The sequence below is a fragment of the Musca autumnalis genome, unplaced genomic scaffold (genome assembly GCF_047663935.1).
Source record: "Musca autumnalis isolate F117 unplaced genomic scaffold, ASM4766393v1 scaffold_4, whole genome shotgun sequence".
NCBI classification, from domain to species: domain Eukaryota; kingdom Metazoa; phylum Arthropoda; class Insecta; order Diptera; family Muscidae; genus Musca; species Musca autumnalis.
In genome coordinates, this window is record NW_027411977.1 from 215,179,928 (window position 1) to 215,194,570 (window position 14,643).

A 14,643-nucleotide genomic window follows, 5' to 3' on the forward strand; every position below is an offset into this window, starting at 1 on the left:
TTTTTTAAAAAATATTTTTTCAAATATCCACCAGACGTGGATTTTTTAAAAAATATTTTTTCAAATATCCACCAGACGTGGATTTTTTTAAAAAATATTTTTTCAAATATCCACCAGACGTGGATTTTTTAAAAAATATTTTTTGAAATATCCACCAGACGTGGATATTTTAAAAAATATTTTTTGAAATATCCACCAGACGTGGATTTTTTAAAAAATATTTTTTGAAATATCCACCAGACGTGGATTTTTTAAAACATATTTTTTCAAATATCCACAAAAAGTGGACTTTTTAAAAAAATTTTTTTTTCAAATATCCACCAGACGTGGATTTTTTAAAAAATATTTTTTCAAATATGCACCAGACGAGGATTTTTTAAAAAAATATTTTTCCAAATATGCACCAGACGTGGATTTTTTAAGAAAATAGTTTTTCAAATATCCACCAGACGTGGATTTTTTAAAAAATATTTTTTCAAATATCCACCAGACGTGGATTTTTTAAAAAATATTTTTTCAAATATCCACCAGACGTGGATTTTTTAAAAAATATTTTTTCAAATATCCACCAGACGTGGATTTTTTAAAAAATATTTTTTCAAATATCCACAAGACGTAGATTTTTTAAAAAATATTTTTTCAAATATTCACAAGACGTGGATTTTTTAAAAAAATTTTTTCAAATATCCACCAGACGTGGATTTTTTAAAAAAATTTTTTTCAAATATCCACCAGACGTGGATTTTTTAAAAAATATTTTTTTAAATACCCACCAGACGTGGATTTTTTAAAAAATATTTTTTTAAATATCCACCAGACGTGGATTTTTTAAAAAATATTTTTTCAAATATCCACCGGACGTGGGTTTTTTAAAAAATATTTTTTCAAATATCCACCGGACGTGGATTTTTTAAAAAATATTATTTCAAATATACACCAGACGTGGATTTTTAAAAAATATTTTTTCAAATATACACCAGACGTGGATTTTTAAAAAATATTTTTTGAAATATCCACCAGACGTGGATTTTTAAAAAATATTTTTCCAAAAATCCACCAGACCTGGATTTTTTAAAAAATATTTTTTCAAATATCCACCAGACGTGGATTTTTTAAAAAATATTTTTTCAAATATCCACCAGACGTGGATTTTTTAAAAAATATTTTTTCAAATATCCACCAGACGTAGATTTTTTAAAAAATATTTTTTCAAATATCCACCAGTCGTGGATTTTTTAAAAAATATTTTTTCAAATATCCACCAGACGTGGATTTTTTAAAAAATATTTTTTCAAATATCCACCAGACGTGGATTTCTTAAAAAATATTTTTTCAAATATAAACAAGACGTGGATTTTTAAAAAAAATATTTTTTCAAATATAAACATGACGTGGATTTTTAAAAAAAATTATTTTTTCAAATATAAACAAGACGTGGATTTTTTAAAAAAAAATATTTTTTCAAATATAAACAAGACGTGGATTTTTAAAAAAAATATTTTTTCAAATATTAACTAGACGTGGATTTTTAAAAAAAATATTTTTTCAAATATAAACAAGACGTGGATTTTTTAAAAAAAAAAAACATTTTTTCAAATATAACTATGACGTGGATTTTTAAAAAAATATTTTTTCAAATATAAACAAGACGTGGATTTTTAAAAAAAATATTTTTTTCAAATATAAACATGACGTGGATTTTTAAAAAAATATTTTTTCAAATATAAACAAGACGTGGATTTTTAAAAAAATATTTTTTCAAATATAAACAAGACGTGGATTTTTAAAAATTATATTTTTTCAAATATAAACAAGACGTGGATTTTTAAAAAAATATTTTTTCAAATATAAACAAGACGTGGATTTTTAAAAAAATATTTTTTCAAATATAAACAAGACGTGGATTTTTTAAAAAATATTTTTTCAAATATAAACAAGACGTGGATTTTTTAAAAAATATTTTTTCAAATATCCACCGGACGTGGATTATTTTGTCAAATACTGAAATGCCACATTATTCAAAATTGCGCTTAAAATTTTTGGAGGTGCTCCTATTAATCCGTATAAAACGTTATTGTTTAAAAAAGGTACATCCTTAGTGATGTAATAGTTCTTTAAATATGTATATTCTACGATTTTTAAGCCTTTCGCTTCCTTTCTCTTTTTGTCGTTTATTTATGCCACTTTAATATATTTTAATGTCATTTATCAGTCATGCAGTGGCAACAGACAGTGATGCTGTTACAGAGAAAATTACAAATGACAGCCAGCTGTGACATTAATGGAATAGTTGAAGAGAGAGAGAGAGAGACAAAAAGGACTAAAACACGGATAATAGATATGCAATGAATGTTCCTTTTCTACGAGAAAAAAACTCAAATTATGATTGATGACTAGATAATGAAGCAACTATTTGATAATAAATTTAATAAACAGGTAAAGGATAATTTACAAAATTGCATGATGATACCCTCTTGAGTGGGGGTGCCACTCTAATATATGCATACAACTCCCATTAATATAAGCTAGTTAATTAATCAGTCGTTTGTCGTTTGCCACTTTGTGGTTTCCGGAGAAGTAATGAAAATGTGTATTACATTTTCAATACATTTTGCATAAGTAAACAGCGGACAACAGCAACAACAACACCTACAACAACTACATGTATTTATTTATGTATGTAAAGCATGTACAATTTTATACAACATTGCAAAATTTTAAATTATGTAGGGATTTAATTATACACACCAAACAATAAATAAACTTTTCAACAACAAAGAAGACAAATAACGGAAGGCAGGGGATTGGCAGATAGACAGTGCGACAGACAGTCATAATGATGGTATCAATGACAGCAGCGAATGACTTGTAAATTTTCAAAAGAATCTTCTTAGATGTTGTTTAACCCCCCCTAGGAGGCGGCAAGTAATATTAAAGAATGTTCACACACACACTGAGGCCACACAACCGCAAACAACTTCAACGTAGTAGCTTCGAATCTTTTGTAAAACTTAAAACCACATTGAACATGTGTTGCATTTTACCAAGTAATAACATGTAACCAAAGTTATAAGCATGCTGTTTCCCCCTACACATTTCTTCCGCTCACTCCATTTTTCGCCTCAATCAATATGCCGCCCCCCACTTATAACCTTTGTCCTTTACTTCTTAACCACAATCATAATATCCATACAACAACAATATTGACCACATGCTTAGAGACATCTGGAAGATAAGGACACCCACACTAGTGCGTCCAAAGATAATGCAATTAACAAAACGGAATGAATAGTGATAGTATGTAATGAATGATTCAAGTTCAACATTACAGGACAATTAAATGTGTTATCCTGTCGTCTGTCTACCCTCATGCCACACAACACTGTGTTAGGAAATTTATTGTAATTTGGCTTTTTAGGAAACGGAAGTAGAAATCTAGGCAATCAAGAAGCAATAAATTTTAAATGTCCATCAGATGCGGATTTTTAAAAAAATATATTTTAAAATATCCAACAGACGGGAATTTTTTAAAAAATATTTTTTCAAATATCCAAAATACGTGGATTTTTAAAAAATATATATTTTCGAAAATCCACCAAATGTAGTTTTTAAAAAATTATTTTTTCAAATATCCACCAATCGTGGATTTTTTAAAAAATTTTTTTCAAATATTCAACAGATGTGGATTTTCTAAAAAATATATTTTTTTTAATATCCATCAGACGTGGATTTTTTAAAAATATTCTTTCAAAGATCACACAGATTTGGATTTTTTAAAAAATATTTTTTGAAAATTACACAAGACGTGGATTTTTTTAAAAAATATTTTTTGAAAATTACACAAGACGTGGATTTTTTTAAAAAATATTTTTTGAAACTTACACAAGACGTGGATTTTTTACAAAATATTTTTTGAAACTTACACAAGACGTGGATTTTTTAAAAAATATTTTTTGAAACTTACACAAGACGTGGATTTTTTAAAAAATATTTTTTGAAACTTACACAAGACATGGATTTTTTAAAAAATATTTTTTGAAACTTACACAAGACGTGGATTTTTTAAAAAATATTTTTTCAAATTTACACAAGACGTGGATTTTTTAAAAAATATTTTTTCAAATTTACACAAGACGTGGATTTTTTAAAAAATATTTTTTGAAACTTACACAAGACGTGGATTTTTTAAAAAATATTTTTCGAAACTTACGCAAGACGTGGATTTTTTAAAAAATATTTTTTGAAAATTACACTAGACGTGGATTTTTTAAAAAATATTTTTTGAAAATTACACTAGACGTGGATTTTTTAAAAAATATTTTTTGAAACTTACACAAGACGTGGATTTTTTAAAAAATATTTTTTGAAACTTACACAAGACGTGAATTTTTTAAAAAATATTTTTTTAAACTTACACAAGACGTAAATTTTTTAAAAAATATTTTTTTAAACTTACACAAGACGTGAATTTTTTAAAAAATATTTTTTTAAAATTATACAAAACGTGAATTTTTTAAAAAATATTTTTTGAAACTTACACAAGACGTGAATTTTTTAAAAAATATTTTTTGAAACTTACACAAGACGTGAATTTTTTAAAAAATATTTTTTGAAACTTACACAAGACGTGAATTTTTTAAAAAATATTTTTTGAAACTTACACAAGACGTGAATTTTTTAAAAAATATTTTTTGAAACTTACACAAGACGTGAATTTTTTAAAAAATATGTTTTCCAATATATATTTTTTTCAAATATTGACCACACGTGGATTTTTTAACAAATATTTTTTTCAAATATCCACCAAAAGCAAATTTTTTTAAAAAAATATTTTTTTCAAATATCCACCAGACGTGGATTTTTAACAAATACTTTTTTTCAAATAACCATTAGACGTAGATTTTTTAAAAACTATTTTTCAAATATTCACCAGACGTGGGTTTTTTAACAAATATTTCAATATCCCCCAGACGTGGTTTATTAAATAATTTTTTTTTTCGTTTTTAAAACAACAACAATGGGTTTAAGCCAGACTATTTTGAAAAATCAAAATTGTAACAGCTATCCCAATAAAAACCGCTACCAATGTTCTAAATATCCCTCAGACGTTATTTTTTTTTTTCAAATATATATTAGACCAGCATTTTTTTAATATTTTTGTATTTGATTGCTTAAGTCTGGAGTATTCCTCCATTGGCTTAACTTCATTTCTATCATTTCTATTTTCTATCTTCTATCTTCATTTCTAATGTTTAATAAACGCACTGTACTTGGATTTTTTTTTTGGATTTTGGATTTTTAATTGTTGGGTTTTAAAAAAAATATATTTTTTGTAATATCCAACAGACGTGGTTTTTTAAAAAGTATATTTTTTCCAAATAGACCAGAAGTGTGGATTTTTTAAAAGATATTTTTCAATCCAACCAGAAGTGTGGATTTTTTAAAAGATATTTTTTCAATCCAACAGACGTGGATTTTTTAAAAGATATTTTTTCAATCCAACAGACGAGGATTTTTTAAAAGATATTTTTCAATCCAACAGACGTGGATTTTTTAAAAGATATTTTTTCAATCCAACAGACGAGGATTTTTTAAAAGATATTTTTCAATCCAACAGACGTGGATTTTTTAAAAGATATTTTTCAAATATCCACGACAAAAAAATATTTGTTCTAATATCCGACAGAAGTGGATTCTAAACGTGGATTTTTGTGAAAATTGTGGATTTTTTTAAAAGTTATTTTTTTAATAAATAAAAAATTATTCTTTCAATAATCGTGGATTTTTTAAAAAAATATTTTTTCCAATAATCGTGGATTTTTTAAAAAATATTTTTTTCAATAATCGTGGATTTTTTAAAAAAATATTTTTTCCAATAATCGTGGATTGATTAAAATATTTTTTCCAATAATCGTGGATTGTTTAAAATATTTTTTCCAATAATCGTGGATTGTTTAAAATATTTTTTCCAATAATCGTGGATTGTTTAAAATATTTTTTCCAATAATCGTGGATTGTTTAATATATATTTTTTCAATAATCGTGGATTTTTTTAAAAAATATTTTTTTAATCGTGGATTTTTTAAAATATCATTTTTTCAATATACGCGGATTTTTTCAATAATCGTGGATTTTTTAAAATATTTTTTCCAATAATCGTGGATTGTTTAATATATATTTTTTCAATAATCGTGGATTTTTTAAGAAATATTTTTTCCAATAATCGTGGATTGTTTAAAATATATTTTTTCAATAATCGTAGATTTTTTAAAAAATATTTTTTTCAATAATCGTAGATTTTTTAAAAAATATTTTTTTCAATAATCGTAGATTTTTTAAAAAATATTTTTTTCAATAATCGTGGATTTTTTAAAAAAATATTTTTTTCAATAATCGTGGATTTTTTAAAAAAATATTTTTTTCCAATAATCGTAGATTGTTTAATATATATTTTTTCAATAATCGTGGATTTTTTTAAAAAATATTTTTTTTCAATAATCGTGGATTTTTTTAAAAAATATTTTTTTTTCAATAATCGTGGATTTTTTTAAAAAATATTTTTTTTCAATAATCGTGGATTGTTTAAAATATTTTTTTTCAATAATCGTGGATTTTTTAAAAAATATTTTTTTCAATAATCGTGAATTTTTTAAATATATTTTTTTTTAATAATCGTGGATTTTTTAAAAAATATTTTTTCAATAATCGTGGATTTTTTAAAAAATATTTTTTTCAATAATCGTGAATCATTTAAAAAATATTTTTTTTCAATAATCGTGAATCTTTTAAAAAGATTTTTTCAATAATCGTGAATTTTTAAAATTTTTTTTATTCGTGGATTTTTGAAATTACTTTTCAATAATCGTGGACTGTTTAAAAAATAATTTTTTATAATCAATGATTTAAAAAATCAAGAATCGTGGATTTCAAAAAATATTTTTAATAATCGTGAATTTCTATTGAAAACGTGAATTTTTTAAACAATAATTTTTCAATAATCGTGGATTTTTTAAAAAATATTTTTTTAAAATCGTGGATTTTTAAAAAATAAGTATTTTTCAGTAATCTTGGATTTTGAATTGTTTTTAATTGTGGATTTTTTAAAAATAAGTATTTTTCAGTAATCTTAATTTTTTTATTCGTGGATTTTTCGATACTTTTTTCATTAATCGTGGACTGTTTAAAAATATTTTTCAATAATCATGAATTTTTTAAAAAATATTTTTCAATAATCGTAAATTTTTTAAAAAATAATTTTTAATAATCATGATTTTTTTTTTTTAAATAATTTTAATAATTGTGATTTTTTTAAAAAATAATTTTAATAATCGTGATTGTTTTTTAAATAATCTTTCAATTATCATGAATTTAAAAAAAAAATTTTTGAATAATCTTATATTTTTTTAATAGTCCTGGATTAAAAAAAAATATTTTGAATAATCGTGGATTAAAAAAAAAATAATTTTTATTAACAATGGATTTGAAAAAGAATGATCTTGGATGTTTTTAAATTTTTTTCCAATAAATGTGGATTTTTTACAAAATTGTTTTTCAGTAAACGTTGATTTCACTGTGTGTAATTTTTTGAGTCATGATTTATTAACCATATTCTGACACCGCAGCGTCATAGAAGACCAAAAATAAGAAGATACGCGTCCCGGCGTTTTTCCCTATCACTTCAATTTTTGCGGTTATGGGCCCCCAAAGACTTGAGGCCTTGACGTCAAAAGGGATCATTTTGTCATGCAAATATCTTCTAAACCGCCAAGAATTTCGGTTTACTTGTAGAATAAAAGTTGTAGCTCTCGTCTTAAAGAATAATGAACACATAAAAACCATTCAACCTCACCTTCAAGGTCAAAATCGTCAAGGTCAAATTTCCCTTTCAATTTTTTCTCGGATTTTAGTCTACAGATGTCAAACCGAACATAATTGAAGCACACAACCAACTAGAAAAATGTATGTTAGATCTTAGTAAACAACTTTCTAGAACATTCGAACTCTGTAGAAATGGTTCTAAATGGTCAAAATAGCAAATCAAATGCAATTTGTATCCTCTTTTCTCGGTTCCTGCTCCATCGATACTGAACCGTTGAAAATTCAAGAAAACAATGGACCACAATAATGTAGCGAAGATATAAGCAAACAACTTTCTGGAACATACGAAATGTCTATGACCGGTTCTTAAATGTGAAATTAGCACGAAACGTTTAAAAATATTCGATTTTTATATATATTTTTTTTTGTTTAAAAAAAAAATAAATAATGTTTTAACAATCGTGGATTTAAAAAAATAATAATTTTTCATCAATCCTGAATTTAAAAAAATTATTTTTCAATAATCGTGGATTTAAACAAAAAATTTTTTCAATAATCATTGATTTTTTTTTTCAAATAATTTTTCAATAATGGTGGATTTTAAAATTTTTCAATAATCGTGGATTTTTAAAAAAATAATTTTTCAATAATCGTGGCTTTTAAAAAAGTCAATAATAGTAGATATTTAAAAAAAGCGTTCTTACTCAAATTTTCTTAAATGACATCTTGTTCTCTGGGCTGGTCTTGAGACACAGACTATACGTCTTAAGAGTCTTATTCTAAGAAAACTTTCGCTGTGCTGGCGATATTTTCTGTCTCTCTTTTTCTATTTTCCTTTGTATTTTCCATAAACCATTCTATGGCGCGGGAACTGACATCGTCATAATTTTGGCATTGCATCAAATTAAACAAAACTTAAAGCCCATAAAATAATAATAAATATTAAAAATTATGATCATAGTCTTCATAGCTCACAAAGCTTGATGTATATTTGTCATGACACTACATTTATGACAACAATTTTAGAGGTGCAACCAACTTTGTCAGTAAGGGAAGAATGGTTTCCAACACTGGAACAACAATGGTTTTGAGTAGGTCTTTTATCGTTTCCAAAGCTTCAACGAGCTCTGGTAGAAATGTAAGGATATTTGTCAAATTTCCAACCAATTGCAAGGCAGGTGTCTGGCCGAAAGCCACATCCAGCAGGGAGAGGAATACAAACTTAGGGCAAGAAAATTATATGGAAAATTAGTTAGGAATTATTTGCCATTAAAAAAAAGCATCCCAAACTTACACTCAACAAGACAGCCTTTAATATGTGGCCCACCAATCTGCCCGAATACATGTTGGCTGAAGAATGAAAATAGAAAAAGTCAAAGTTTCGTATTTGTATTGAATTTGACAAATTGGTTAAGACACGTTTTCACTGTTTAAATTCAGTGAAGAATATAACGGTTTGTAATTAGTTTTAGTTTGAATAATATTTCAAAATTTTAAATGTCATAAAACTAATTACAAACGTTTAAAATCCTCACTTAATTTAAATCGTGACAATGTGTGTTAAACCTATGGGCTAAAGTCTGTATAAATACGCAACACCGACTTCTCCATTATCAGTCTTCAACCAAGATTTCCATTCTTTAGCCAAGATGTATTCAAGCAGAGTTGTGAGCCACACCTTAAAGGCGGTGTTGTTGAGTGTAAGTGTTGCAATTTATTTTATAGGCAATTAATTTATATTTCGTTTTTCTCTTCCTAAAGTTTGTATTTCTTTCCATGCTGGATGTGGCTTTAGGCCAGAACACAGTGCAGTTGATCCAAAATTTGGGAAACATTGTTCCAACATTGGTTAATACTTTGACATCCCTAATTACTGCGCTAACCCAGGTCGTCCTTCCACTGTTGAATACCGTCCTTAACATACTACAATCGGTGACTTCCTTATTGAGAGGTTGACATTAAGTGTAATGTTATGACAAATAAACAATAATAAATTTTGAGAGCAATAAAACCATATTTTTTATATAGGATACCTTAAGAGTAAGCCCTAAGGGTAGCTGTTCCACGCCTTTTGGGTAATTGGTGCTGGAAAAAAATTGTTTAAAAAATCCACGCCTTTTGGGTAATTGGTGCTGGAAAAAAATTGTTTAAAAAATCCACGCCTTTTGGGTAATTGGTGCTGGAAAAAAATTGTTTAAAAAATCCACGCCTTTTGGGTAATTGGTGCTGGAAAAAAATTGTTTAAAAAATCCACGCCTTTTGGGTAATTGGTGCTGGAAAAAAATTGTTTAAAAAATCCACGCCTTTTGGGTAATTGGTGCTGGAAAAAAATTGTTTAAAAAATCCACGCCTTTTGGGTAATTGGTGCTGGAAAAAAATTGTTTAAAAAATCCACGCCTTTTGGGTAATTGGTGCTGGAAAAAAATTGTTTAAAAAATCCACGCCTTTTGGGTAATTGGTGCTGGAAAAAAATTGTTTAAAAAATCCACGCCTTTTGGGTAATTGGTGCTGGAAAAAAATTGTTTAAAAAATCCACGCCTTTTGGGTAATTGGTGCTGGAAAAAAATTGTTTAAAAAATCCACGCCTTTTGGGTAATTGGTGCTGGAAAAAAATTGTTTAAAAAATCCACGCCTTTTGGGTAATTGGTGCTGGAAAAAAATTGTTTAAAAAATCCACGCCTTTTGGGTAATTGGTGCTGGAAAAAAATTGTTTAAAAAATCCACGCCTTTTGGGTAATTGGTGCTGGAAAAAAATTGTTAAAAAATCCACGCCTTTTGGGTAATTGGTGCTGGAAAAAAATTGTTTAAAAAATCCACGCCTTTTGGGTAATTGGTGCTCGAAAAAAATTGTTAAAAAATCCACGCCTTTTGGGTAATTGGTGCTGGAAAAAAATTGTTCAAAAAATCCACGCCTTTTGGGTAATTGGTGCTGGAAAAAAATTGTTAAAAAATCCACGCCTTTTGGGTAATTGGTGCTGGAAAAAAATTGTTCAAAAAATCCACGCCTTTTGGGTAATTGGTGCTGGAAAAAAATTGTTTAAAAAATCCACGCCTTTTGGGTAATTGGTGCTGGAAAAAAATTGTTTAAAAAATCCACGCCTTTTGGATAATTGGTGCTGGAAAAAAATTGTTTAAAAAATCCACGCCTTTTGGGTAATTGGTGCTGGAAAAAAATTGTTTAAAAAATCCACGCCTTTTGGGTAATTGGTGCTGGAAAAAATTTTTTTAAAAAATCCACGCCTTTTGGATAATTGGTGCTGGAAAAAAATTGTTTAAAAAATCCACGCCTTTTGGGTAATTGGTGCTGGAAAAAATTGTTTAAAAAATCCACGCCTTTTGGGTAATTGTTGCTGGAAAAAAATTGTTTAAAAAATCCACGCCTTTTGGGTAATTGGTGCTGGAAAAAAATTGTTTAAAAAATCCACGCCTTTTGGGTAATTGGTGCTGGAAAAAAATTGTTTAAAAAATCCACGCCTTTTGGATAATTGGTGCTGGAAAAAAATTGTTTAAAATATCCACGCCTTTTGGGTAATTGGTGCTGGAAAAAAATTGTTTAAAAAATCCACGCCTTTTGGGTAATTGGTGCTGGAAAAAAATTGTTTAAAAAATCCACGCCTTTTGGGTAATTGGTGCTGGAAAAAAATTGTTAAAAAATCCACGCCGTTTTGTTATTTTGTGCTGGAAAAAAATTGTTTAAAATATCCACGCCTTTTGGGTAATTGGTGCTGGAAAAAAATTGTTTAAAAAATCCACGCCTTTTGGATAATTGGTGCTGGAAAAAAAATTGTTTAAAAAATCCACGCCTTTTGGGTAATTGGTTCTGGAAAAAAATAGTTTAAAAAATCCACGCCTTTTGGATAATTGGTGCTGGAAAAAAATTGTTTAAAAAATCCACGCCTTTTGGGTAATTGGTGCTGGAAAAAAAATTGTTTAAAAAATCCACGCCTTTTGGGTAATTGGTGCTGGAAAAAAATTGTTTAAAAAATCCACGCCTTTTGGGTAATTGGTGCTGGAAAAAAATTGTTTAAAAAATCCACGCCTTTTGGGTAATTGGTGCTGGAAAAAAATTGTTTAAAAAATCCACGCCTTTTGGGTAATTGGTGCTGGAAAAAAATTGTTTAAAAAATCCACGCCTTTTGGGTAATTGGTGCTGGAAAAAAATTGTTTAAAAAATCCACGCCTTTTGGGTAATTGGTGCTGGAAAAAAATTGTTTAAAAAATCCACGCCTTTTGGGTAATTGGTGCTGGAAAAAAATTGTTTAAAAAATCCACGCCTTTTGGGTAATTGGTGCTGGAAAAAAATTGTTTAAAAAATCCACGCCTTTTGGGTAATTGGTGCTGGAAAAAAATTGTTTAAAAAATCCACGCCTTTTGGGTAATTGGTGCTGGAAAAAAATTGTTTAAAAATCCACGCTTTTTGGGTAATTGGTGCTGGAAAAAAATTGTTTAAAAAATCCACGCCTTTTGGGTAATTGATGCTGGAAAAAAAATTGATTAAAAAATCCACGCCTATTGGGTAATTGGTGCTGGAAAAAAATTGTTTAAAAAATCCACGCCTTTTGGGTAATTGGTGCTGGAAAAAAATTGTTTAAAAAATCCACGCCTTTTGGGTAATTGGTGCTGGAAAAAAATTGTTTAAAAAATCCACGCCTTTTGGGTAATTGGTGCTGGAAAAAAATTGTTTAAAAAATCCACGCCTTTTGGGTAATTAGTGCTGGAAAAAAATTGTTTAAAAAATCCACGCCTTTTGGGTAATTGGTGCTGGAAAAAAATTGTTTAAAAAATCCACGCCTTTTGGGTAATTGGTGCTGGAAAAAAATTGTTTAAAAAATCCACGCCTTTTGGGTAATTGGTGCTGGAAAAAAATTGTTTAAAAAATCCACGCCTTTTGGGTAATTAGTGCTGGAAAAAAATTGTTTAAAAAATCCACGCCTTTTGGGTAATTGGTGCTGGAAAAAAATTGTTTAAAAAATCCACGCCTTTTGGGTAATTGGTGCTGGAAAAAAATTGTTTAAAAAATCCACGCCTTTTGGGTAATTGGTGCTGGAAAAAAATTGTTTAAAAAATCCACGCCTTTTGGGTAATTTGTGCTGGAAAAAAATTGTTTAAAAATCCACGCCTTTTGGGTAATTGGTGCTGGAAAAAAATTGTTTAAAAAATCCACGCCTTTTGGGTAATTGGTGCTGGAAAAAAATTGTTTAAAAAATCCACGCCTTTTGGGTAATTGATGCTGGAAAAAAAATTGCTTAAAAAATCCACGCCTTTTGGGTAATTTGTGCTGGAAAAAAATTGTTTAAAAAATCCACGCCTTTTTGGGTAATTGGTGCTGGAAAAAAATTGTTTAAAAAATCCACGCCTTTTGGGTAATTGGTGCTGGAAAAAAATTTTTTAAAAATCATAGTTTTCATTACTTTTCGAAACTAATTTCCAAAAACCTCTACCAATTTACCTTTGTTTATTTTAAAATTTAATTGAAAACCACTGGATTTGGTTAGCCATATCACCTTTTCTAGTGAAACAGCCAACCAGCCAGACTAATAAAAAAATTTTTGCGGGGTAGATAAATGAAATTCGTTTGCCCAGGCATTTTTCATTAAATTTACCACAACAAAAATCTGTAACCCGTTTTCTCCATTTGTCCCCATCAAACCAAATATTTGCCCTAACATAATGGAACATTAACCATGTTTGATGTGCTTCCCTCAATACCTCCCACCCTCCCTCCCTTCTCCTGCTATTGAACTGGACAAACATCATCATGTAAAATGAAATTAACTTCGGCATTTTACAACAGCAACAAGAAGAACAACACCAATGCCAAAACGTTCCATAAATCATGGACAACTCGTTGAAGTGCCATGCAAATGTATCATTTTGCAATATGAGAGCTGTCGGCCAGAGCTAAATGGCAAACCAGGCATATTTTCCACCCACTCTCAAATATGACAGGGAGGAATGACTGGTAGACAGCAAATGGTACTTCAGCACCATTAACTCCTGCCCACACCAGCCTCTTTCATATTATCATTTCAGTGGCTCACAGGGATGGCAAAACAACATCCCTACACACATATCCACATGTTGTCATCTCCATATGAAGTACATGTCATTGCAAGGATACTTATCATATCGACATGAGGAGATACCATGGCTTTTTGGGTATATCGGAAAAAGGAGAGTTGGGAAGCAAGGGACAAATTCTGTCCTGCAATTGCCTGCGGCATTATGTGCACAATATTCCTCTTAACAGCTAATAACAACAAACACTGACAATCCGGCCGGAAAAAAGGACAACTGCAGTGACAAAGACCCAGTCCGCAGGAAAAACACACATGCCTACAATAACATAATCCCAGGCATAGAACAGCCAAGAACCACCATTCCCTACATGACCACAACCACGAGCCTCCATCACCACCATCATAAACAGCGGATGTGAAATAATTGTTGCAGATATTAAAACTTTAACGCCCTCCAGGTAAATGATGAAAGCTAAGCCATTCTGGCCGAGAGGGAGAGAGGCAAGATGGGGACATCGATATTGCCGTAGGATGTTAGATTCCACTTTATTGAAAAACTAATTAATGTTAATTGAATAAAATGATTGACCTCGTTTATTGTAGCGTTTGGAAACTGTGATTCTTTAAGGGCCTTTAAAGAATATTTTTTTCACAATTACACAAACGTGGATTTTTTGAAAATTATTTTTTTTCACAATATCAACAAACGTGGATTTTTTAAAAAATATTTTTTTAAATTATACACAAAGAGGATTTTTTTTAAAAAATATTTTTCCACAATATCCACAAACGTGGATTTTTTAAA

General features: G+C 28.4%; 1 protein-coding gene and 1 long non-coding RNA gene across 2 annotated transcripts in view; both read left to right on the forward strand.

The window, feature by feature from the left end:
* SPoCk (secretory pathway calcium atpase) overlaps positions 1-14,643 on the forward strand; it is a 314,424-nt gene that overhangs the window by 130,928 nt on the left and 168,853 nt on the right. The window lies entirely within an intron of this gene.
* On the forward strand, positions 9,404-9,829 carry LOC141403651 (uncharacterized). The gene is made up of 2 exons (XR_012412871.1): positions 9,404-9,518; positions 9,580-9,829. It is a non-coding gene; the product is annotated as an uncharacterized lncRNA (long non-coding RNA).